The sequence below is a fragment of the Giraffa tippelskirchi genome, chromosome 2 (assembly GCF_054371585.1).
Source record: "Giraffa tippelskirchi isolate mGirTip1 chromosome 2, T2T-mGirTip1v1.2.pri, whole genome shotgun sequence".
Taxonomy (NCBI): domain Eukaryota; kingdom Metazoa; phylum Chordata; class Mammalia; order Artiodactyla; family Giraffidae; genus Giraffa; species Giraffa tippelskirchi.
This window is the reverse complement of record NC_137276.1, coordinates 52,207,832-52,234,316: the sequence shown is the minus strand read 5'-3', so window position 1 is coordinate 52,234,316 and position 26,485 is coordinate 52,207,832. Positions and strand designations below refer to the sequence as shown.

Here is a 26,485-nt window from a genome sequence, read left to right as displayed (position 1 = left end):
GCAAGAAGACAGGACTCTCACTTCTCATCACGGGATGCCTTCCCTACAGAATCTCACCGCTGATCACCTCCCTGCCATGCCAGAGCTGCGAGCAGCAGCAAATACCAAGAGTCCCCAATGTCTCCTGGACAGGAACCCCCTTAGCTTGAAGGACCAGCACAGCCCACCAAGAACATGCTCAAAGAGGCTAAGAGAGCCCGCTGTCTCCAGCCAGGATTCTGTAAGGGCAATAATGGTGCCTGTCATTTGAACAGTGTGTGTTCATTTACATTATTGATTGGGGAGGTTCCCTGTAGCAATGTTCAGCTCAAGACCTGGGTCATGAAGGAGGCTTTTCTGGGGACTGTGATTCTCAAATGTGATTACCATTCACTCCAGAAACTTGCTCTTGAATTGAGTCAGAGACTGTAAACAAGATAGAACCTCATGAGGACCCAGAAGTCCCACTGAACACCCACACTAGCCCTTCGGGTACATTCTAAGGGAAAAGCATCTTGCTTGGTAGCCACCCCAAAATGGCACCAGGGGGCTGGCTCTCAGGATTCACCACAACCATTACCGCTACAAGCCCCAAGAGGGCAGCACTCAAATTGCCAGATAACTGCCAAGGTCCTTCTCTGAGCCATCACTGCCGCTCATCACAAGAGGTTATGTCAGCCTCATGAATGGCAGGCAGTGCAGGCACCAGATTACCCCAGGCAAGTTCCAGGGGGATGCCTGCAGGAGAGTGGCAGATTCTTCCATCTCCCCAGCCCCCCAAACCCCATTCAGCATTAGAAAGTGGTCTTACCCACACTTCATGTCACTTATGTCTGCTGCAGCTTAAATGTAAATGAAACTATGTTCTGCCTCACAGCTCTTATATCACTGAGGCCCAAGAGCCCATGGCCATCAGAACTACAAACTTTACAGGTGAACTCCTAAGTCTATGTCACTCAAGGTTAACAGACTGATAGACCAATGGACCTCACCACGCTGACTGGAGAAGCACAATCCATGCACAATCCATAACCCTCAAACTTTCTAACAAGACTAGTTGTCAGCTCCCAGGAACATCAGCCCCAGTCACAGTGGGAGCTTTTGCCCTGTGATACAGGGGGTAATTGGAGGTTTTGATCAGAGTGATGTGATGTTAGTTGTTCATATCAGCATTACTCTGACTGCCACTGAGATCACTCTGAAGGGATAAGGGTAGAGGCAGGGAGACCATTCCAATAATCTGAGCATGAGATGGTGGTAGCTGAGACCAGAGTAGCAGCTGTCAGGGTGAGGACTGGGGCAATATGGAAGGGACAAGGGAAAAAGAGGACAGTGAGGTGAACTCCATGATGTGGGGCCTGAGCTCCAGGAGTTATGGGCAGATAGAGAAGACTTGGGGACCCCACATGGGCGAAGAACTAAGCTTGGCTGGGGACATGCTCAACTAAGAAGCCATCCAAGTGGACAAGTAAGTCTGGAGTTGAGGACAGTGGCTGGCTATACTTGGGAGTCATCAGTATGCATATGGTATTTTAAAAAGGTCCAAATCACCAGGAAAGGGAGTGTCACTAGAAAAGAGGTTCAAAGTCCGAGGCTTGGACACTGCAATGTGTAGAGGTCAGGGAGGTGAGACTCAGCAACAGAACCAGGAAGGCTGGCTGGACAGCTGGGAGGAAGAAGCCTGCTCCCCCTGCTCCCCAGCCCTGTGGAAAGTGTGCAGGAGAGAAAGTGTCTAGTGTTCCAAAGGCTACAGATGGGTAAGGCCAGAAAAGATTAGATGACTGCATCACTAGAGCAACATGGATGTTGAGGGGGAAGTTCTGACAGAGTCTCGAAGGCTCGCTCCTGACTTCAGAGGATTCAGGACTGATTGGAGGGGAGGCACTGGAGGAGAGAGCAGAGATGGTGCTACAAAGGGGCAGGGAAGTGGCACAGTAATGAAGAGGGAGTGGGGCCAGGCCAGGGGTTTTTTAAGGCAGGAGAAGATAACATAGTTCTATGCATAAACTGTGGCTTCCCTGGTAGCTCAGATGGTAAAGAATCCACCTGCAGTGTGGGAGACCTGGGTTCGATCCCTGGGTTGGGAAGATTCCCTGGAGGAGGGCATGGTAACCCACTCCAGTATTCTTGCTTGGAGAATCCCCATGGACAGAGGAGCCTGGCCGGCTACAGTCCATGGGGTCGCAAAGAGTCAGACACAACTGAGCAACCAAGCACACAACACATGGCTAAGCTGATAGAGAAGATCAACAGAGAAGGAAACTTGACAACAAAGAAGAGAAGGGAGATCTGCTGGGACAGCGGCCTTGAGTGAACAAGAAGGGACTGAGCACACAGCTCAAGGGGAGGGGTAAGAAGATGGACACATCAGAAGCGACCCAGAGCATCATCTGGAGTGCAGATTGGTGGGCAAGCCAACTTGGTAGTGAGCAAGGGAGAGTTCTCTTCCACTGGCTTCTATTTATCAATGAAATATAGAGGAAGAAAATCTTCTGCTAGTGGAGAATGGGCAGCACAGATGAGAGAAGATGTTAGAGATCTGAAAAGAGAAGAAAAGGCAAATGGAATGAAGAAACACAATATGATGGAGCCAGCACAAGTAAACAGCCCCTTACATCATGAATTTAAAGTGAGACTGGTTGGACAGCCCCATTCTGTTGCACTGTGCTTATGAACTATATATTGATACAGGGCCTTGTCTTCTAAAATCCTGTATTTCCATTCCAAGTTTTCACAAGAAAACAAGAATAAAACTATCTTAACGCTGGGAAAAAATTAATAACAAAATGCCTCCTGAGAAATCTGTATGCAGGTCAAGAAGCAACAGTTAGAACTGGACATGGAACAATGGACTGGTTCCAAATTGGGAAAAGAATTCCCAATTCCTTTCATCAAGGCTATATATTGTCACCCTGCTTATTTAACTTATATGCAGAGTATATCATGTGAAATGCAGGGCTGGATGAAGCACAAGCTGGAATCAAGATTGCCAGGAAAAATATCAATAACCTCAGATATGCAGATGACACCATCCTTATGGCAAAAATTGAAGAGGAACTGAAGAGCCTCTTGATGAAAGTGAAAGAGGAGAGTGAAAAAGCTGGCTTAAAACTCAACATTCAAAAAACTAAGATCATGGCATCCAGTTCCATCACTTCATCGCAAATAAACAGGGAAACAATGGAAACAGTGACAGACTTTCTTTTCTTGGGCTCCAAAATCACTGCAGATGGTAACTGCAGCCACAAAATTAAAAGACGCTTGCTCCTTCAAGGAAAAGCTATGACAAACCTAGACAGCATATTAAAAACTAGAGACATTACTTTGCCAACAAAGGTCCATATAAAGCTATGGCTTTTCCAGTAGTCATGTATGGATGTGAGAGTTGGACTATAAAGAAAGCGGAGCGCTGAAGAATTGAGGCTATTGAACTGTGGTGTTGGAGAAGACTCTTGAGAGTCCCTTGGACTTCAAGGAGATCAAACCAGTCAATCCTAAAGGAAATCAGTCCTGAATATTCACTGGAAGGACTGATGCTGAAGTTGAAGCTCCAATACTTTGGCCACCTGATGAGAACTGACTCATCTGAAAAGACCCTGATTCTGGGAAAGATTGAGGGCATGAGGAGAAGGGGATGACAGAGGATGAGATGGTTGGATGGCATCACTGACTCGATGGACATGGGTTTGAGCAAGCTCCGGGAGTTGGTGATGGACAGGGAAACCTGACATGCTGCAGTCCACGTGGTCGCAAAGAGTCAGACATGCCTGAGCAACTGAACTGAACTGAGACTGGTCAGCATGCCTGTTCATTTTTCTCCACCAGAAGCAGCAAGTGGGGGTGATATTATAGGTCACATCTGAGCTTGTCTTGTTCATCTGTATCTCTGGCACCTAACAACATTCTCTAGGTACTTGGTAAATGTTAAAGAGGTTAAAAGATGGGGGAGAGAGACGTATCAATGAGATGTACACTGTGCCCATCTGGAACCAAAACCAGAGAGATCTGAGAAGTATCCTGTCCCTCCAAGTCTACAGGGCCATTTCCATCAGTTAATTCCAAACTTAACTCCTCATTTCTCCTAAGATTGATGTTTCTGATTCCTTGCTCCTCCTGTATCCACGAAGGTTCATGCAGCTGGGACCAGCCCAGCCCTGGCAAGCCCTGCTGGGAACAAGGTGGATCCCTGTATTGCTTGCTCCACCAGCTCCATGCTAATCACAGTATCTTCTGCACCACGGCCAGAGCCATAGCACCTCCCTTGCTCCCATATGCTCCTCAGGATGTCTGAGAGCCAACATTCAGTTGGCTCACCTTTAAAGGGAGTCATTAGCAAAACTCTACAGCAAGAAAGGGAAAATGCTTATGATATAGTAAAAGAGAAGCCATGGGATGCCAAACAGATCATCATTGAGGTTACAGCTATGTGCAATGCCTGTCTGAGGATAAGTTCTAGAAGGAGCCACGGAAAAATTTAAACTATTTGCTTATTAAAATGGTGACACTGTAGGTTACTCCCTTGTTTCCTTTTTGCATTCTGCAGTTATTATTACCATCTTGGTTATATAATAAATAAAATGCATAATTATTAAAATTGAGTATTCTACCACTGTATTCCAGCCAGGTATAAATATAAAATAAAGTTAAAAAGGAGATCTCATTCACGGAGTCATCAAAGAGTGTAACTACTTGGGAGTAAATTAAACTAGAGATATGCATGACCTACTTAAGAAAACTACCAAACTTTATTGGAGTTATAAAAGATGACTTGAATAAATAGAGAAATAACTGTTCCCAGATGGGAAGACTTTATGTTATAAAGATGTCAGTTTTCCCCAAAGTTAATTTATAAATTTAATTTGATTCCAATCAAAATCTCAAAAGGATTCCTTAAAGGAATTAAATAAAATTACTCCAAAATCATTTTGAAAATAAACAGATGAGAATAGTAAATCTGTAAATGGGAAAAAGGAGAGGTAATTAGCTATAAAAACATATTATAAACAAAACTAATTTAAAATATTTGGTAAGATGTTGTGGAAAAACCCGAACAAATTTTTTGGTCAACCCCATACTACGGCACTGGCACAAATATAGAAATGTGAATCTGCATTTAAAAACCCAGACCTAATTGCACAAAGAATTTAATGTATTACAAAGTAGGGAATACTAAACAATGGAGAAAGGAATTCTTGGTTGATAAATTATGCTGCAATAACCAGTAATTTTGAGGAAAAGTAATTAACTCAGAAACACATTTTACCACACACTCCAAAATATAAGTTCTAGAGAGATGAAAGAATCAAGCGAAGAAGTCAAATGAAAACAAACAATGAAATGAAAACAGTCAAATGAAAACAAAAAAAAATTAGCAAGAAATATTTATCTGTTCTTTGAAGGGAGTGATAACTTCTCAAGTTTCATGCTGGTAAAAGAAAGTACAAATCACACACACACATACAAAACAGATTCAAAAATATAAAAGTACAAAAGCTTTGCAGGAAAGGATTAAGATACCTAAAATAGAAATAGTCTAGGAAAAATATTTGTAGCAAGGTGTCAGGCAGAGTGTTGATAACTCTATAATATAAAGAGTTCACACAAATCGTTCTGAAAACTTCAAGATGCCAACAGAGGAATGGGCTAAACAAAAAATCCCCATACAAAGAGGTGTCTTTAGTAAGTACACATGAAGAGAAAGGCTCCATAACCTCTGTTAATCAAATGGGAAGTCATTTCACATATATTAAAATAGCAACAAAGAAAAACAAAGGTTTGTCGTTGTAACACCAAATGTTTCATGAGTTAGAGTCAAACTCATCTTCTCATATATTGATGAGAAGTGATCCTTTTTGAAAACAACTTGACATTACCATTACAAGCACCACAAAAATGCCCATACTCTTTGACTCAATAATCTCACTTTTTTCCCCAAGAAAATAATTCATGAGATGGAAAAGCCTACTTTAAGAAGATGGTCAGCATTACATGATTTATAACATCCAGAAACTGAAAACAATCTAAACAATCTCAACCTCTAACAAAGGGGAATGTTTAAGCAAATTAAAGAACATCAACTTAATGGCCAATTTATGCAGCCATTGAAATGATAATTATGAAAACTGTATAGCTACAGTGAAAAATGTTTACAGTATAATGAAGAAAGCTGCAACCAAAACTGTAGTTGTGCTGTGATTAAAAATGTGTTCATGGACCAAGGACTAGAAGGGAATATAGAAAATGAAAATAGAACCAAGGGGCTTGGTTCTATTATTTCCATTCCAATGTAATAGCATTTTGGTGTATTACATTAAAACTTAGACAAAGGACCCTCTGGCTCTGGGGTCAGCCTCACCTGCCACTTATCCCGGAGCTCCAGAAACCCTGGGCTGGGATTGAGGGGTTCTGGTGGCCCCTGACCATTCTTGATCAGGGCCTGGGACACCCCCCAGGATCTGGCCTGCCCAGATTCAGTGGGTGCCCCAGACTTGTGTGGTGCTTCTCCTGGGATTCCTGAAATACCATACTTACCTCCTTGGAAAAATCCCATCTTTCAGGATTTATCCCATGGCTTACACGCTCCATGAGGTTTTCTCAGCTCCCTCTCAGTACCCCATACAAACTCCACCTTCATAGCCCCCTGCAACTCTCTCAGACAGAGTTGCCAGCACATCTGTGTCCTGCTTCTGCTTAGCTTGGGGGTTTTCTTGAGGGCAGTGATTCTGTCCAGTTTGCCTTTGAAGTCCTAGCTCCAACCAGGTACAGAGTGGACATCAGGAAAGACTGGCTCATCTTTCAGGTATTACTGTGCTCCCACTTTCTACCAAACCTTGGTGGGGGGAGGGGTCACATGGAAAAGTACATAAAAGGAACGGCATTCAGCCTTCTTCTAGAAGGTCACAGATTAGATGAAAAGGAAAGGAAGCTCACACTTACAAGAAACTGTTGGGGAGTGTCTGTGCCTTACCTCATTCCATCCTCACCCAGCCCTGTAAGAGGGAACCCTCATCACCTCCAATTTATGGATGCCCTGACAGCTCAGGATGGTAATGTCATGCACAGCCAGGAGGTGAACAAATCTGTTGACCCAAAGGTTGTGCCTTTGCCCTGTAACTTCACTCAGCCTGTCTATTTTACAGGGAAGCTTTGGGACAGGGACTGGCTTGCCAGATGAGCAATAACACTTTGCTAATGCGGATTGTGAGGTCTTAGTAGAAAGACAGCAGAAATATCCAGGCTTATCCCTTTCCTTACCCCAAGGCCCACACACAGAGGCCACCAACCACACTCCCTGCCCTAAAGAGACTACTTCTCACTGACACTCTCCTAGCATCAATGGCCACTCCAACTGGACAATGGGACAGGGCCATGGGCTGGAGAGTCGTGAGAGCAAGAAATGCTGGCACCATTAACTCACCTCTGCCTGGGCTATCCAAGCCTCTGCCTGGACCCCCACAGATGGAATATGTAGTGGGTTCAGTAGTTTCGCCCCCCCAAAAAAATGTTTCATCCACTGGAATCTGAGGATGTAACTTATTAATGGAAATAAGGTGACTATAGATGTAATTATTTGGATTGAGTTCCTACTGGATTAGGGTGGGCCCTAAATCCTCACAAGGCCTGGTGTTCTTATAAGGAGATAAGAGGACACCAGAGACCAGAGACACACAGAAGGAAGAAGGCCTCAGGAAGATGGAAACAGAGACTAGAAGGATGCATCAACAAGTCATGGAATCCCAAGGACTGCTAGAAGCCACCAGAAGCTAGAAAGAAATAAGGAAGGGTTCTTCTCTAAAGCCTTCAGAGGGAGTATGGCCCTACTGACACCTTGATTGTAGACTTCTAGCCTCCCAAAAAAAAGAATACATTTTGGGTGTTTTAAGCCATGTAGCTTGTGGTAACTTGATACAGAAGCCCTAAGAAACTGGACAAGACACCTCCCAAGTCCACCAGGAAACAGCCCTCCTCAGGTGGAATTCTCTAGAGGCTCCATTCCTTGTCTGGTCTTGCCCTTAGGGTCACACAGATTGACCTCTTCAAGGTCCCAGCAGAACCATCCAATGCTTATGAATGAAGTAACTCGGACATAGGAGAGGTAGAGCCCCTGAAGCCCTGGGACTCCGGGCTGCACCCCAGTAGAGCCAGCCATTCCACACCCCCATCTGGAGAAGGGGTTTAGAGTCCAGTGTGGGGCCCCGGGAGCCTGGGCCAGGAAGGAGAGACAGGACAAGACAGAGACCCACAGCATCACAAGGCAGCAGAAAGAGCAGGGGCTTTGGAAGCAGGAAAACTGAGTTCAAATTCTACCTTCAGCATCTACCAGCTAGGCGATCTTAGAGAAGTTGCTGACAGTGAGCAATCCTATGAGAGCAGGGAGCATGGCACAGTCCATCCTGCAGAGCTAACACATGTCTGTAGGCCAGACAGGCCCTGCAAGTTCCTTCTGCCCTCCAAGGGTGGCAAAAAAAAATAACAATAAATCCTTATTTGAAAAGTAAAATAGACCCCTCGCAGGAGCAGAAAAGAGACAGCTGGATCAGCTCCCCATGGGGATCCAGCAGATCACAGATGAGCTCAGGGGTATGTGGGTCTATGACCCATGGCTCCCAGCCTGGCCCTGCTGCCCAGGCCCTGGCCCTGGCCCACTCTGGCTCAGGGCGGCTCGTTGACTTTTTGCTTCAGGTTGCACTGAAGAAAAACCCCAAATCAATCATCCCCATCTATCTATCTCTGCCACTGACACCCTTCATTTCCGTTCATTTTCCTTCCTGTTGTGCTAATGGTGTGTGGCTAAGCCACAGTATAAAAGAAGATATAAAATTATACAGCATTATCTTTCCCCTGAGCCTGAGCACATGTGTTTTTCTCTCCAGCTCTGCTGATTCTTTAAAGAAGGAATGGGCACAAATCTCCCCCAGGTTAGACCCATTTCTCAAGGGGCCCACTGGTCCAGTAGATGGACCTTCAGACATGGAGTATCACTCCAACCTTGTAGGCCAAATTGTCTGAGGAAAGGACCAGCAGGGACCCAAAAGGTCTTAGAAGGGGAGAGCTAGCCCATCAGCTGCTTGCCTTGCCTCTGAGCTGTGTTGGCCTGAACGATTAGCATCACTGGTCCAAGGGATGACAATCATCACTAATAACTGACTCCAGGATCCCCTTCTACCATGGGGTTCTTCCCTCTTCTTAAGGCCTCAGGGCTATTAAAGAAAGCAACTGTTCTCAGCCTTTGCATAACAGCTATTCAACAGTTGCTTTCTTTAAGAGCCCTGAGGCCTTAAGAAGAGGGAAGAGCCCCATGGTAGAAGGGGATCCTGGAGTCAGCTTTGACCAAAATAGCTGTTATGCAAAGGCTGAGTAATCCAAGTGAATACATTCTGGAGTCTCAGGTTGTTCTGAACCTGAAGGGGCCTCTTAAACCATCAAAGCTGTCTTCACACCCTTAACAATGAGCTGACTCAGGGCACAGTTAACCGTCTCTTTCCTGAGTCATTCACCCTGCTAGCCCTGACTCCACTTCCCACCGTCCTGGCTCCCAGCCTGGCACCTGTTTCTCTGTTCAAGGCCCCATCTCGCTCAGCACAGCTCTGTACCTTTGACCATGCACTCTCTCCCTGCCCTGGCATCTGGTGTGGACCACTGCCTTGCAGGCAGATCACAGACACAAACCGCAGCGCCTGTGACCAAGTTCTTCCCTGGGACTCGCTCCACAGAGGCAAACACACCTCCTGAGGAGACACATCTGCAGCAAGAGGCACTTCTGTGGGTGAGGAGGTGGGAACAAAAAGAGGAACCAGGGATGGCTCTGATGTCCTTAAGGGTTTGGGAAGCACTATGGTTGTCTTTCAGGAGTGAAAACTCCTTTGAGAATCTGAAGCAATTAATGAATCCTTTCCCCACCTCCCCAAATGTGTACACTCACATCCAATAACATCCACGAACAATTCCAAGTGGTAAAGGACCCCTTGACGCCCAACCATGAATTGCACTGATAGACATTTTTCTGTGCCTTTTGATATCATGCAACATGAAGCACACAGCACCTGATGATGCCTTCTCTCCACAAACGTCTTACGTGGATCACACTCGCCTCCAAACCTAACATCCAGTTTACAGACAATACAGGGAACAGATGAACAAGTTAAATGACACCATGAAGAAAAGTGAAAGTGTTAGTTGCTCAGTCCCATTCGACTCTTTGAGACCCCATGGACTGTAGCCCGCCAGGTTCCTCTGTCCACAGAATTCTCCAGGCAAGAATACTAGACTGGGTTTCCATGCCCTTCTCCAGGGGATCTTTCCAACCCAGAGATCGAACCCTGGTCTCCTGTATTGCAGGCAGACTTTTTACCATCTGAGCCATCATCTAAACCCAGCAGGGGACACTTTCTTCAGGACAAATGGCCCATGCACCACCACAAGTCAATGTCATAAGAAAGAAATGGGGGTGGGGAGGGTGGGTATGGAGGGAGTACTGTCTTAGACCCTGACTACTCAAGAGTGTATTCCATGGGCCACTAGCAGCAGTATCACTTAGAGTTTGTTAGAAATGCAGAAGTTCATGCCCCTCTCAAGTCCCTAAATCATAATCTGTATTTAGCAAGAACTCCAGGTGGTTCATAGGCACACATGAAAATTTGACAAGCGCTGGTATAAATAAGAAGAAACTTAGAAGAAATAACAACGGATGGCAACAGTTAGTCTTTGACTGAATCTTGACTTGAACCTATCGGCTATTAAGAGATATTTGTGGGACAACTCGGGAAATCTGAATATGGATTGTTAGATTACAATAAGGAATATGATTATTATTCTCGGCATGGTAATGGTGTTGTGATTGTGTAGGAAAATTTCCTGAAATTTTTAGGGATAAACACTTAAGTATTTAGGAGTGAAATGTCATGTCTGTAATTTACTTCAAAATATTTCTACAAGAAAAAAAATAGTAGGTGAAGCAGATACATAGCAAAATGTTAACAACTGTTAAATCCAGGTGATGGATATGTGGGTGTCCATTATACTATTCTACTACTTTTCTGTATGTGTGAAAAACTTATGAGAAAAATGAGAAATAAAAGGAAAGACTCTTTTGCTGCATTAAAGAGGTTTTCTAAACAAAAAGGAGAGTGCTCCTCAGGTAGGAGTCATCTCAAGTTGTTTCCCCACTTGGCAGGGATTAGGCTCTGCAGGAAGGCAGTCAGTGGAGGAGGGGCAGGCAAGGGGAGAACACACATTGCTTCAGCACCTACTACCTACTAGGCACAAGGGTGTTTGTTTTGGGATTCCCAGGTGGCACAGTGGTAAAGAATCCGCCTGTCAATACAGGAGACTCAGGAGACACAGGTTTGATCCCAGGGTCAGGAAAATACCCTGAAGGAGGAAATGGCAACCCACTCCAGCATTCTTGCTTGGGAAATCCCATGGACAGAGGAGCCTGGTGGGCTAGGGGTCGTAAAGAGTCGGACATGACTGAGTGGAGGAGAGGCAGGCAAGGTGTTCATTGCTTGAACACCTACTACCTACTAGGCACAAGGGTAGTTGCTGTTTATTTTCCTCATTTGTCTCTTTTTTTTTTTTTTAGATTTTTTTATGTGGACTATTTTTAAAGTCTTTGTTGAATTTGTTATAGTATTGCTTCTGTGTTATGTTTTGATTTTTTTGGCAGCAAGGAATGTGGGATCTTATCTCCCTGACCAGGAATCAAACTAGCACCCCCTGCATTGGAAGGCGAAGTCTTAACCTGTGGACCAGCAAGGAAGTCCCTTCCTCATTTACCTTAACATCACCCCATGAGTTTTGTCTTATTTGCTCCATTTTACAGATGAGGAAACTGAGCTGCCTAGTGGATGGCATATCACCCCACATCACACAGTTGGGTAAAGATGGGGGTCTGGATTTCAGTGACAGCCCCAATTCCCTCTGACACAGCAGCAGCCCACCTGGTTCTCCAAGGAGCTAGTTAAGGAGTCTCACCTGAACTCTCCTCTGGGCACCCCAAAGCTGGCAGGAGCAAGGATGAGGCTCCCCCTGAGCAGTTCCCACCCACACTGGTGCCTTTCTGGACACCCCTCCTAGACCTGCCTATGCAAGTTATCTTCTGACTAATTGACCTCACAGCTACTGACCTTTTAAAGACCCAACAAATTTTCCCTTTTTAGTCTCAGATCATTACTTCTCATTACACTGCCCTTTCCCATTTCCAATATTTCCTCCCCCTCTGACCGGATGCTCTCACGGTATACCTATTAGCTGTGCCAGAAGAAGATGCTATGTCAAGTGTTCTCCACCACTCTTCCTTGGCGGGCTTTTGGGACCCTTGACCCTGGCGGTGACCCTCTCAGCTCTTACCTCACTCAGAAGAGGCGCTGAGAGGATCTCAAGGGTCCAGTCCCCAGCTCACTCCACTGCACTTCTCTGTATGACCTACCTGACCTGCCTCTTCAACAACCAGCTTCAAAATGCACTCTTCCCCTTGTCACACCACATGCTCTCCCTAGGGAACTCAGAAGCTGCTTGTTTAAGATGCACCAAGACAAAGGGAGGGCATGAGCAAGGACCTGATTAAGAGGAGGGAGGCATCAGCAGAAAGGATTTCTCTGAATAAATGCTCCATGTGTCTCATCCTCAGCTGCCACATTTGGCTCTTCATGAAGTCTGGCCCTTCCCTACTCCTAGCTTTGCAGCTGGGGTCTCAAAGGGGGTCCCACCTGCTCATGGACCCCTGATGTGGACCCCCAAAGCATCTGCTAAGCCCCACTGAACTCTGCCTCTGTCTGCTTCTCCCAGCTCAGAGGGCATGGCAGGTGCCAGGGCTGCAGATAGAGGCTCCTAAAGGCAGGAGGAGAAATGGAGAGGAAACTAACACTGTGCTTGGCTTTGCCCTATCTATGATCTCCACTAATCTCCAGCAATCCTGCAAACTACATGAACTATGGTCTCCCTTTTACAGATGAGAAAACTAAGGCTCAGAAGACAAAGTGTCCTGTCATTGCCAAGAGCGTGAGAAGCAGAGATCAGAACCCAGTCTGGTATACTCAAAAGTCACACTTTGTCAATGGTCAGGGTGCAGGGTGTTCTCAGCCCTGAAACTCACAGATTTAAATATGGGTTACAGGAGCTTTTTAAAGTCACTGAATGGCACTGTCCCCATTTGTGATGATTAATTTTACGTACCAACATGTCTAGGCCATGGCAGCCAGTGTCCAGATGTTGCTGTAAATGTATTTTTAGAAATGATTAACATTTAAATCAGTAGAATTTGAGTAAAGCCAATTAATCTCTATAATGCTGGTGGGCCTCATCTAATCAGTTGAAGATCTTAGCAAGAAAATCAAGGTCCCCCAGAGAAAAAGGAATTTTGCCTACAGACTGCCTTCAGATCCAAGACTACAACATTAATTCTCCCCTGGGTCTCCAGCCTGCTGTCCTGCTCTGGAGATCTGGACTTGTCAGCACCCACAATCATGTGAGTCAATCCTTAAATGAATAAATAACTGTCTCTTGTTCTTGCTTTTGACAGACTGATGGATGGATGGAGGAGGGGAGAGAGACAGAGAGAGAGAAATAAGCATGCCTATTGGTTCTGTTTATCAGGACAACTCCGATGAATAAAACATTCCCTGGAGTAAGCCCTCATCAAGATCCTGTTGCTGGTCAGGAGTATGGGGGTGCTGAGAGGCAAGCAGAGAAGCAGGACCTATGCCTGCCCTAAGATGTGTCCCATAAAACTTTCTGTATTTCTCTTAAAGTGACTGGAAGCAACATTGTTAAGGATTGATCTTGGCTTTATGATGTGTAAAACTCAAAAGAAAGAGCTCTTAGTTTATAACCATGTGATTCCCAGACCTCATTCCCCGCCCCTCATTCCCTCTTGCCCAAGGAAGCAACAAAATATCTAATATCCACAGCGGAGGATCCAAATGCTGCAGGAGCAGAAGCAGAAGTGCCACCATAGCTAGGAGCACTTCCGCACAGAGAAACTCTTCAGTTCAGCCTCTTTGTGCAGACAGAAGGGAGTGGAGTCTTTATTAGTCCCAGTATCAGCTCCCAGAAATAGTGGGAATTGGGAATTCCAGTGAGGTCCTCCCCCAGGGCCAGACCACTAAGACTCTCCCAGGACTTCAGAAAGAAGGATCACACAATATCTTGGATCCTCTGAGAAGGAAGACCTGAAACTCCCAGTGAGCACTTTCTATACTTTGTCTCTACTCTTCCCAACAATCCTATATAGTAACACTGTCCACATTTACAGTTGAGGAGCTGAGGCTCAAGAGTTGTCACAGCCCTCTTTCCAAGGCCTTGCAACAAGATGGTTGGAAGCCAGGATTATAAATGAGTGTTTTGACTTCAAAAATGCAAGTTCCTGGTTGCAGCCCAAATCCTCCCACTGACCTTTAGAAGGTGATCAGTGCTCCAATTTACCTGACTACACTTAGAAATGCCCCTTTCTCAGATGTCTTCTGGCCATGGAAAATGCTGATTCTACCTGACATGTGAAAGCAGAGAAGAGAAACTGCCTTCAGGGATCATCCCACCAAGACTCTTTAAGCAAATCTTTAGATAAACTGGGCTCCCTGCCTCTTCTCCAAACTGGATGAGTCCTCCATCCCAGTTGGTCCAGCTTAGGTCTCCCTCTTGCTGGAGCCCCAGCCCCTGGATGGCCCCAGCTTTGGCCTTGGCTCCCACAAGAGCTATGGTGTTAATGGCACAGTGGCTTATCTAGGGCTCTCTTGAGCCAAGCCAATGTAGAAGTCTCTTTCCAAGGGTATCCCTCCCCAATCACTTTCTCTCACTAATTTAAAATTGTTCCTAATCACATTTGGCTCTCTCTTATCTGTTTCAAGGAGACATCCAAATCCCAGGGAGAAATAGAGATGCTATGTGGAAACTCCCAAATAAAGAGTTGTGGTGACCTGGCATCAGAAACCACAGGGTCTCTAAGATGGTTAAACCCCCTATGTTTGGGGTCAATTCCTCAATTCTCTCCCTCCTGCCCTTGCCACAAGTCTGGCTTCCAGAAGCCAACTGTCAAAGAAGAAGAAAAGAAAAAGCCACCTTCTTTTCATGGTCAGGGTATGGAGTGTTTTCATCTCTGAGCCTCTTGGGTATAAACATGGGCTAGAGAAGCATTTCTAAGCTGCTGGATGACACTGTCCCCTACTGTGGTGGTTAATGTTATGTGTCATTTGGGTAGACCGTGGTGGCCAGTTACTTGTAGTCTAGATGTATTTCCCAGCCTAGAAAACAAGGGACCTCCTGACACAGAGATCCAGAGTCCTGAGGAAATGTTACATACAACAAACAATAAAAGATCCAGAGAGAGAGCAAGGCACCAGTGACGTCTGGACTGTAGCTCCATCTCAGAATTGCTTAGCTTGATGACACTGTCCTGGAGCTGTTCAAGGTGCTGGCCTGGACTTCTGAAGTGTATTGTGATCAAAGGGAAGATGAGAAGAATCACCACCTTTAACCCCACCTTGATGTGAATTCTACCATCCAGGATTCACACACTAATTCTGCCTCACCTCCTGTCACCCTGCCCTTCTTGCCTGCTCTCCCCAGACACTTATCTTTGCAGCTGGACCCTGCCCTAGAAGCAACTTATCTTTAGCTTTATGGACCTAGAAATTGAGCCCACCTCTAGGGGGTGGGTTACTCTACTCTCAGATCTGAACAAAAGCCCACCACACTTTGGGGTGAGGCCTTGACACTTGGCAGAAGCCCCAGAGTCACTTCCAGAAAAGGGGAATATTTGGTTCAAACAGGCTACTGCTCCTGTACACTCTGACAAGTTGGGGAGTCTATGCCCAAACATACAGGTGGAATAAGAACAAAGCATCGGTCTCAAAGTGATCTTGTGTCACAATTCATAAGTCATAAACCCTCCTGTAGGGTGATATTGATTAAAGAGAAATCTGCTGTGCTAGAAAAGGAAAATGTACTAGGCTCAACAGTAAGTACATAAAATATACTTGGGTTTCTAAACATATAATTATTTGGTTATTTATTTTTAGAAATAGTATATACTTTATGCTAACAGGAAGACGATACAGTAAATTAGTGGATTTAGGAGAATCTGTCTTAGACTTAGGATTTATAAAGTCGTAGGTGAGGTAAAGGGGGAAGTTGCAGAGCATTAATTTCCTTGAGACCACAGAGTGAGGCAAGTCCTAAACACAGCTAGATTTGACAAAGTGAAAAAAGAGTCAGCTGAGACTAAAGCCTGCAGGCTCTATTTTCAGTCACCCATAAAAGGGACCCCCTCCTCATGCTAATGAATGATAATTAATAAAGTCACAGTAAATGAAGTAGCCAGGAACATTTAGTGCTGTAAAAACTACCTGAGTGAGGTACTGGAGTGCAGTTTGGAGGGACTGAGCAAAGGACGAAGAAAGAGGGCAAAGGGAATTCCCTGGTGATCCAATGGTTAGGACTCCACGCTTCCACCACAGGGTTCAATACCTGGTCTGAGAACTAAGATCCCACAATCTGTGTGCTACAGTCAGTAAAAATGCAAAAATGGGGCGGGGGGGACATAACTATGAGAGCCAAGGTTTTCCATAAAAGGAATCAATGAGCCTGTGTTCTAGAGAGTTCTGGGAATGGTGCCTGCTTGTTGTGTCTCTCAAGGGCATGGTTTCAAAGAACTGTAAAGAACTGGAGGAGTCTGCACTGCACCATTTCTACCTGGAAAGAACCCTGCACAGGAGAGATAGCACTTGTTTCCCTGAAACTCTTATGAGAGGCTTGAATTACTAGCAGCATGGTCTCTAGCCTCCATGGTTAAGGCCATTCAAGAACCCCACACCCTAGGAAAGACCAATAAGTGAAGTGAAGTCAATATCCTTCAGTACCTAAACACATACATGCAGTGTGCACACAAAGGTTACACTGAAGTTCCTCCTCCTTCAAAGCCCCCTTGCTGGGAGAGCCCATCCTCTCCACTGTACCCTGGAAGCCAATGCCTCAATGAGTTCAGCCCCTGGAGCTCTAAACCCTCACCTCCATCCCTCCCCTGCAAAATGCACACATCCAGGACCGAGCCAAAGTCACTCTATCTCACACCCATCTTCTCAGAACTCATTGCCAGATCTGTGCAAGCTTACCATCACCCCCTCAGGTCCAAGCTGGCTGATCTGAGGCCACCTGCCAGGGTCAGCAGCCTCAGCTCCACCATCTGTGTAGCTTCTGATTGCTCCTGTTATCATCTGAGCCAAAAATTCCCCATCCTACTCTCTACTGCATCTGCCCTGTCCCAGAGCTATTTAGTGACAGCCCTCACACCCTCCTTTCCCCGATCCCCAAGCCCAGATCCTTCTAGCCAGGCCCACAGTTACTAGTAAATTTAACAGATAAAGCCCAAAGCCCCAAATCTTTAGTCAAAGTTCTCAATAGACTGAACCCCCAAGATTCTGTTCAGGACAGAACCACATGGAATCTTTATACACTTGGACCTGGTGTCCCCTCAGCACTCCCTCCAGGGCCAGTATTTGCAGTGAGTGTTTCCCAGCCCAGGGGCAGAGCGGTAGGACCAGGACTCCAACAGCTCTCAGCCTGTGTCCCACCAATGAGCTCTGAGTCCCCAGGACCCCAATTACAGTTTAAGGTATCAGTCCACCAGTGCTCTTTCAGTGTCTAAGTGTTGGAAAGAAGGGCATATATGGATCCAGACTCCAGGCATCTCACTGCCTGGTCTGTGGTTTCTGCAAAGAGGCTGGAAATTCCAGAAGAGGCATTTGATGCCACTCAGACCCAGCCAGACATACCTGCTGCCCTTCTGTCATCTTGTCCCAGAGATTACACATGCACTCCAGTCTGCTGAAGCCTGAAATGTACCCACGTTCATTTTTGGAGTCTCCAAAAAAGGCAAAGTCAGAGGAATTTGCAACTTGGCCATGTTTGCTAACACTGTGCAGCGGTCTGCACAGTAATAGCCTGTTATCTCTGAGCTCAGATCTCTCCAGCCCAGACAGCAGAGGGTACAGGAAGGTGAGCATGATAGATTTCCAGCCAACCCATCCTGAAAGAGCCTCATGGGTCAAGATGGAGGAGGGAGAGAAGGAGGTAGGGAAGAAGAAGAAGAGAGGGCAGAGGAGGAGGGGGAGGAGGAAGTAGTTTAGGAAGGACCGAATAATGTTTTCTGGGCACCTCGCCTGTGCCAGCTTGGGAGCTAAGACATCTTCTATTGATATTTTGTTCAGTCCCCCAGAAGTCTGTTAGGCAAGTGTCATTCTGTCTTTACAAATGAGGAAACCTATACTCAGAGAGGTTAAGAAGTATCCTTGAAATCACATAGCCTACAAATGCAAACCCAGACTGTCAAGTGTGAAAGATACTCCTGTCTCCACTGTATCATGAAGTTTCCAACAGGCAGTAGGGGAAAAGCTGGGGCAGTTAGGAGACCTGGTCACAGCAGATAAGTGTCATCCACCCTTTCATGCTTGTTCCCATAACATTCTACCACATCATGCATAGGGTGTTACCCACACTCATAACAAAACTGCCATCCATCAAAGCCTGAGAGTGTTATTGGTGCCTGCATAGACCATGCCCTACCCTCAACCAGGAAGGGCAAATACCTAAACACCTGCTGCTGCTGCTGCTAAGTCGCTTCAGTCATGTCCGACTCTGTGCGACCCCATAGACGGCAGCCCACCAGGCTCCCCCATCCCTGGGATTCTCCAGGCAAGAACACTGGAGTGGGTTGCCATTTCCTTCTCCAATGCATGCAAGTGAAAAGTGAAAGTGAAGTCACTCATTTGTGTCCGATTCTTCGCGACCCCATGGACTGCAGCCCACCAGGCTCCTCTGTCCACGGGATTTTCCAGGCAAGAGTCCTGGAGTGGGCCGCCATTGCCTTCTCCACCTAATCACCTAGACCAGATCTTTTTCTAACATTTATTTATTCAGCTGTATCAGGTCTTAGCTAGCAGGGTCTTAGTAGCACACAGGATCTTCAATCTTTGCTGCAGCATGCAGGATCTTTGGGCTTCTCCAGAGGCTCAGTGGTAAAGAATTCATCTGCAGTGTAGGAGACACAGGTGGCATGGGTTCGATTCCTGGGTTGGGAAGATCCCCTGGAGGAGGGCATGGCACTCTAGTATTCTCGCCTGGAGAATTGCATGGACGGAGGAGCCTGGCGGGCTACAGTCCATGTGGTCACAAAGAATTGGAAATGACTGAAGTGACTAAGCACACACGGCAGGATCTTTAGTTGTGGCATGTGGGATCTAGGAATTGAACTGGAGCCTCCCTGTGTTGGGAGCATAGAGTCTTAGCCACTGGACCACCAGGGAAGTTCCCTAGATCAGGGGTCCCCAACCTCTGGGCCATGGATGGGTACCTCCTATCAGATCAGCAGTGGCATTAGAAATAAAGTGCACATAGAAATAAAGCGCACAATAAATGTAATGCACTTGAATCATCCTGAAACCATCCCTCAGTCTGTGGAAAACCTGTCTTCCACGAAATCAGTCCCTGGTGCCAAAAAGGTTGAGGACCACTGCCCTAGACCACATCTTTATGACCCAAGAGTAGAGAAGAGTTGGGGCTTCCCGGCTCCTGAGTACACTGAGCCACCAGAGTGAACAAATGTACCATGACCCTTCCCTCTCTCTCTCCCTGCCTCTCCTTCCCTCCAGCCTGAGCTCAGGGTTCAGAAGCTAAAGCAAAACCCACTGGCAGAACCACAGTCTGTTTTAATTAGCTGGTTTTGAAACCCTTGGGTCCATAGTTCCGAGAGTTCCCAGTGACTCAGCCCAGGGTGCCTGCCCCACGTGGACAGAAGTGAGGAGCCCAACTTCTCCCTTGGGGTTGGCTTCTACTTCCCAGCACTTGTAATCTGAGCAAAGTGCCTCCTGGCTGAATGCTACTGTGCAGGCTCTTTCTGCTGACAGGGGCACTTTTGTAAAGTTCAGACCATCGTGGATACTGTTAAGTTAAATGTAGGTGAAAACAAAGCAAAGCTATCTCCTAATGTTTCCAGGTGGTTTCGCTCTGTTAAGCCCAGATGACATCAGAGTCGTATCACTTTAAAAACAGAAATTACCCCAACCTGGAAAAATGACTTTCCATGGCGGTGCTGAGCAGCGCATGGAAGAGATGCACTTTTTGGTCCCCTGCCCTACCCTACTCACTCTGTCCCTTTCTCTGCTGGAGCTAATGACAAGAGTGCCCACTCATCACCTCCCAAGGGGCAGCTCATCCTTCATTAATCAGCAAAGGGAAAGTGACTGCTTTCCTTTCCTTCCAAGCTACCCCCCCCCCAGAGAGAGATTTCTCTTGCTTTGCCTCTGGCAATGGAGGCAGAGGCCTTGGTCCAGCCTCGCCACCTTCCATGGAGGTGGCGCTGCCTCAGACCTCCAACCCCAAAGGTCAGGCTGGGCGTGGACGGCAGCTGAATGGGAAGAGGTGATGGCACAGACAGGGTGGTGGGAGGAAGGTTCAACTTTGGCTCCAGCACATATAAGCCCTGCAATTTGGGCAAGATGCTTCACCTTTCTGCCTCCCCTCCCATCTCCTCACCTAGAAGCCACCACTGGTCACATCTTACAAGGCAACTAAGAAGACTGGGCCATTTATTAACAGTTAAGTGCTGGCAGGGTTTCCATCTGCCCCAGTCCCAGAGTACCATTTACCTAAACTGCACCAAACGGTGCCCAAGCCTGCACCCCTTGTGGGAGGGGGCTGTGGGAAAATCAATGTCAGTAACGACATCTGCAGTGGTCCACCCACCTTGGCATCCCATTTGGAGGAGCTATGGGACATCAAAGCAGCTCTGTAGGATGAGAAATCAGGAAAGAAGATGTCAAACCCAGGGGCTCTTTCCTTGGTACCAAGAGGGACAGGGCATATTCTATGCAAAGGACCAGGGCTGAGGGTGGGTAACGAGATGAGCGCACCAATTGGGAGGTTCTCTGTAATGTCTCTGCCATTTAAATAATACAGGAGTTAGAGTGACAGCTGCCATCACCCAGCACAAACCACATGCCAAGTACTGTGTCAAGCTCCTCACACACCTTCTCAGATAATCTTTATGATGATCTTGAAATGTTGACAGATGAGGATACAGAGGTTCTGAGAGGCTCTACAGCTTGCCCAAGTCACTCAACCAGTAGGTGGTGTGGCTGGAATTGGAGCCCAATCCTTTAAGCTTTACCCACCTCTTGCACACATGAGCCAAGCAAAGGGATGTTTATGTAATGCACAGAGCACTCCCCTGTTCAGGTCCCCTGTCTCCCAATCTCTCAGAGTGACTCAGGAGCAGGAAGAGCCACCTGGGAGTCTCCCTTCCCAGGTATCCATAGCAGGGAGGTCTCCCCTCCAGGTGTGAAGGGCAGCATGACCCGGCAGGCATGCAATGGTGGCCCAAGACTGAGTGACGTCCTGTGTCTTGACCCTTCCCCCACCCCAGTGGCCAAGGCTCTCCTAATTCTGACCCCTACTCCAGTTTCCAGGCTCCAGAACCTCAATACCAAAGCCCTGGAAATTCACAGGACAGGAAAAGCCTCCTCTGGCTGGGAAGCAAACGAGAGCCGGGCTGTCTCCCAGCTGGACTGTCACTGCCCCTGCATCCCCAGCCCACAGACTCCCTGGTGGCTGGCTCCCCGATGGACAGCCAGGCCTGTTAGCGCTTGTTGTTTCTGTTAAACTTGATGCTATTACAACAAAACTCCTGTATTTCTTGCAAACAATTTTCCCCTTTGCCATCTCATAAATTAATTCCCTCCTTTCGAGCTGACTGGCTTCCTGCTAATCTAAGCACTAACCTATCACTATCCGCAAACTAAATGATCCGTAAACATTCTCCCTTCTCTAGTCTAACGCACTAAAATTACTTTTCTATTTTTCCTGCTTTATCTTTCTTTGCTCAGTCCAGTTCAAGGCCAGCTTCCTCTCTCCTTCCTCTTAAACATGGGGGCTTCCTGTGCTCCATTCCCTTCCTCACCCCGGGACTCTCTCACCAAGAGGTGGGGCTGGCCGCTTCAACTGTTGCCCAGGGTCTGAACAGATGAGGGGTGATTCCCCCAGCCTGAAACTCCCACGAAAGGAGCCAAGGTGGTCCTTCCCTGATATTAGAAGCTCCAGGTGAGAGTGAATGGTATAGAGATGGCTCAGATCCCTGAGACCAGGGCTCCTCCCACCCCTTAGCCTCCTGTGTCAAGCAGCCATCTGCTCCACCAACCCCTCAGCCCTGCCTAGAGGCCCAGACTAGGAAGACATCAGAAGAACCTATGATCTAGCCCAGAAGCAGAGGCAAGGAAATTTCAGGAGTTCTGGGGATGTTTCCTGGCAGCATGGGGAATCATGACACAGAGCCCTTGGAAGGAAAGTGTCAGTGGGCTACAGGGAGTACCTGCAGCTCATGAGAGACACCCCTGAGAAAGTAGTTCTGAAGGTCGGGTCTCTTATGAAGCCACCTTGGGTTTTGGGCAGTCCTTCTCCCAGCACTTGCCACAGGTGTGCCAGCCAGTATATGGGGCTGCCATTCCAGAGCCCTGCCCAGTCCCCTAAGACCTAGTTCAGGAGCATCAGAGAGGCCACATGACCAGCAGAGGAATGGATAAAGAAGATGTGGTACTTATATAAAACAGAATATTACTCAGCCATAAAAAAGAAAAAATCATGCCATTTGCAGCAACATGGATGAACCAAGCTCCTTGTGTTCATTAATCCCAAAGGAAATGTTCCCTGAGACCAGCCCTCTGCTTGGGCCTACCATCAGGATCCTCCATCCAATCTGTCCTTCCCAGGACTGACCTGCCACAGATCCCACTGTGACGTCCCCAGTCCAGAGCCCCCAGCCTCTGCTGATCTCCAGGCTCTGTCGCTGTCAAACAGCATGAACCTTGGGCCAGTCACCCACCCTCCCCCAGCTTCACTCTCTTGCTCTGTGAGGCCCGAATCTCAACTATCATAAGGATGAAATGGCATGTTTAGTACAGTGCCTGGTTGGAATTCCATAAAACAAAAGTCATGCTCTCCCTTCAGCCTTTGTCCACCAGGCTCCACATCGTGGTTCTCACCTTGTCACCCTGGCCAAGCCCAGCCCCATGCCAGGCAGGACTCTCTAGATTCCACCAGGCAAGGATGACTGGGGCCACAGGGCAGAGAGCACCTCGTAAGGCAGAAAATGGTCTAGTGGCCCAGGATGGGCAGTACAGGGATGCTTTCTTGAATAGGTCTGAGGCTGAGCAGCTCCTCTCAGAACCCCTTCAGCTTCTTCGAGTCCCACAAGGAACCTGGATTTCTGCATATCTGGCTGCAGTTTAATATTATATTATATTACTTAGCCTCATCGTTCATCTGGTCTGCCTCCCACCCAACAACCCATCCTTCCAACCCCTTTAACCCATCCACCTGTAGATTCATCCATCCATTCATCTGTCCATCCTTCATCCACTCATCCTCCTACCCACACATATACCTCCACCTATTCATCTTTTCCTTCAGGCACCCTATTTATCTCCCTCCAGTCATCCACCCATCCATCAATCTACTATCTACACTCCATCAATCCACCCAGCCATCTCCACCCTCCAATCCATCCACTCATCTATTTATCCAACTTCAATTCCTGTCAATCCACCATCTACACATTGTCCCACTGACTACCTAGTCAGCCATAAACTCAATAAAACATTCATCCATACCGACACACATATGTACATCTACCCATCTTTCTAAATCCTATCTAAAAATTCAATCCATTCATCTATCTAGTCCCCATCCATCTATCCATCCATTTACCCATCCACCCATCCACTATTATCCAGCCATCTACACATCCAACCAAACTCCATTCCCCTACTCTTCTCCTAAGACTAAGCAAAAGTGTCTTGGAACGCAACATGAAGGGCTAGCACTGGCCACAGACCTAGCTCACGGCAACTCTGTCCACTCCGGTCCATACTGAGAACCTCTGTTCAGCCAACACCTCCCAAACCTTTGGCACTGCACCCTTGGAAGTCTTTCCTGATCTCCTAGCCAGGTTCTGTGCCTCCAGAATGTTCTAGTAGGATCTCACTTCACTCATTTTCCATCCTCACCATGCATTCCTATAAGCTGGGACTGCCAGCTGTTTCATGCCAGGGACTTTGCCGCCTTGACTTTTACAAAAGACTCCAATCACAAGGCACTGCCTTCCGGGGTCTCCAGAGCTGCAGTGGCCCCATACGGCAGGCCCAGCCTGGGCTTCAAGGTTCTGCCCACTCCTGAAACCAAGTGAAAGAGCCTTTCCTCAATGCTGGACCCAGAGGGCCTTCAAAAGTGCCCCCAGCCAAGCTGGGATAGCATAGGCGAACCCTCCAGCCTTGGCAGAGCCAGACCCAGTGGAAGACAGGCAGCCTAGAAGGACCCAGCAGTGATTCGCGAAACTTGAGTGCTCCTGGACCCCAGCCTTCCCAACTCCCAGGCCATCTTTACAAGCATTGATCACAAATGTAAAAACCTCAAACTAACCCATTTGGCCTCCAGCAAAGGCCTCTGTTTTGGGCTTGTGTAGTTTTGTCTAAGAGAGGGACAGACTGAAATTTGGAACCCCCAGTTCCCAACCTTCTCACACTACAGTTTGCACAGGAGTCACTAGAACTATCTGTGCTGAAATGCAGATCCCCAGACCTTTCCCCAAGAGACTCAGCGGGGCTGGTGGGAGCAGGAAGCTGTGTAGAAGTCCAGTCTTGGTGATTCCAATATAGGTGGCCCTAGGACCACTCATAAGAAAACATAACACATCTAAATCCCCTGAGTCCCCACCCCTCACCTCCATGCAAAAAGCAGACCCCTGCCTCCCACCAGCCCTTTCTTAGGCTCAGTCCATGTGAGCATAGCTGCCCCTCTGTTCTGACTGCCTCGTTCCCTGATTCTAAACACTGGGCGTGCAGCTCACTGCTAGGACCAGACAATGCCTTGTCCCGCAGTGCTCAGCCCCCTGAACCCAGAGTCTTCCCCACCCATGCCTGCATACTCCTGCCTGCTAGGCTGACCCACCCACAAGGCCCTCCTCCCACCCCCACATCCACAGAACAAAACAGACTCCATGGAGGAGAGAAGCACAGTGGGTGGCTGCTCTGTGGGCCTGTGAATTTCTGCAAGTATTATGAATGACCCAAGGAGAAAGCACTTGTAAAAATGATGACAAATAGCTTGACAATGTTTTCAATTACCCACAATTACATCTCACCTTCTGAAAATGGATTCTCCACACTGCTGTTTTTCTCAGGAGCACCCACCTGGCATTCTCACAGGCTGCCTCTGCTGGAATGGCAAGGAGAGGCGGGCAGCCTCCATGCAGCAGGCACCCAGTGCCTAGGGAGCTCTGCCAGTACTCCGGCTGGGCCAGGAAGGCAAGTGGGTCCTCTTCTCTGACTCTGCTTTAAGAGGCAGGAGGCCAAAGGACACCTACCACATTGTGTCAGTTTGGCTCATACAGTCTGCAAGCCCAGGCTGGGCTTCCCAAGTGGAAAGAAAAGGCTCTGGGTGCTTGGGGCACCTCACCCCACCACTGGCCTGCTTTTCAGAGGCATAAAAATGGCCATGGCCCACCTCAGTGCAGGCAAGTACCAGCAATGACTCAGTACTTGAGTGCTGAGGCCAAGTGTGGCCACTGTGCCCCCACTGCTGTGGGCCTTAGTGCCCACTAGGCAAGGGTGAAGAACCCAAGGGCAGAAGAGCCCTGAACAGACACCCACCAGATGCTTCTGGTGGTCTTAGCCTCCTTCTAGCCTCCCTGGCAGCAAGGTGCCCAGGCTCCTCTTAGACCATGAGGGACACAGCCTTTTATTTTTCCTTCCACAGATTCTGACCCCTCTTTTCCAGCTGCCCCCATTGTTACTGAGTATGTATAGTGGGCTGATTCTCTCCAAAGTGCCATGAGCCCTATTAAGAGTCAGCCCAGTCAAGCATCCACAGGACTCTCAGGGTGAGAGAGGCGGATGTAGGGGCTTCAGGCCCAAGGAATGCACACGAGGCAGTCAGCCCCCATGCTGTCCACCATAGTCCTTCTCAGTAACAGAACAAGGCTGACCCCAGAGACCAAGTCTCACTCTGGCTTTTATTCCACATTTTGCATTGAACTCAGACATGCTCATGGCCACAGCTGCTACACAAAAGCTGTGCCAGCGCTGGAAAATGCCCCTGCCATCCCCAGTCAATCTCTGCTCTGCTCCAGTCCCTACTCTCAGCCCCCAGCAGCCATCTGCCAAGGCCTACCCCCAGCCACACCACAGAGGCTGACAGGGCGAGCAAACCTCACATGGCTACCCTCTAATTGTAAAAACCCCACTTCCGGTATCCTAGGGATATGCTGGGGTTAAAAGATAAAAAAGCCCAAACAGGCTAGGCCCAATGTCATGCCTGTCCACCTCCTGCTGGGACACATCTGAGCCAAGGGGCTGGGCCTGAGGGCAGAAGGACAGAATGTGGGAGGAGAAAGCCCTGCTCTTCCTGAGACCGTGCCATGGGCAGGACAACGTGCTAGACACTCTCATCCATTCACTCATTCATTCAT

At 47.6% G+C, this 26,485-nt stretch overlaps 1 protein-coding gene across 3 annotated transcripts in view; it reads right to left on the bottom strand.

Moving 5' to 3' along the window:
* The window catches only part of GRID1 (glutamate ionotropic receptor delta type subunit 1), a 677,264-nt gene that overhangs the window by 605,063 nt on the left and 45,716 nt on the right, over window positions 1–26,485 (bottom strand). The gene's annotated exons all lie outside the window — the stretch shown is intronic.